This window comes from Bison bison, unplaced genomic scaffold (genome assembly GCF_000754665.1).
Source record: "Bison bison bison isolate TAMUID 2011002044 unplaced genomic scaffold, Bison_UMD1.0 scf7180017845771, whole genome shotgun sequence".
NCBI lineage: Eukaryota > Metazoa > Chordata > Mammalia > Artiodactyla > Bovidae > Bison > Bison bison.
Genome location: NW_011476344.1, coordinates 24,582 through 25,040, shown reverse-complemented (window position 1 = coordinate 25,040; position 459 = coordinate 24,582).

Sequence of the window (459 nt, the reverse complement as noted above, 5' to 3'; positions counted from 1 at the left end):
TGAAAACTTTTTTTTTTTTTTCCTACATTCTTTCTTTTAGTCACATAAAGTGTTTTTTTTTTAGTTCAGTTCAGCTCAGTCGCTCAGTCGTGTCTGACTCATTGTGACCCATCAACCGTAGCATGCCAGGCCTCCCTGTGAATCACTAACTCCCAGAGTCCACCCAAACCCATGTCCATTAAGTCGGTGATGCCATCCAACCATCTTCTGTTGTCCCCTTCTCCTCCTGCCCCCAATCCATCCAGCATCAGGGTCTTTTCAAATGAGTCAGCACTTGCATCAGGTGGCCAAAGTACTGGAGCTTCAGCTTCAACATCAGTCCTTCCAGTGAACACCCAGGACTGATCTTCTTTAGGATGGACTGGTTGGATCTCCTTGCAGTCTAAGGGACTCTCAAGAGTCTTCTCCAACACCACAGTTCAAAAGCATTAATTCTTCTGTGCTCAGCTTTCTTTATAG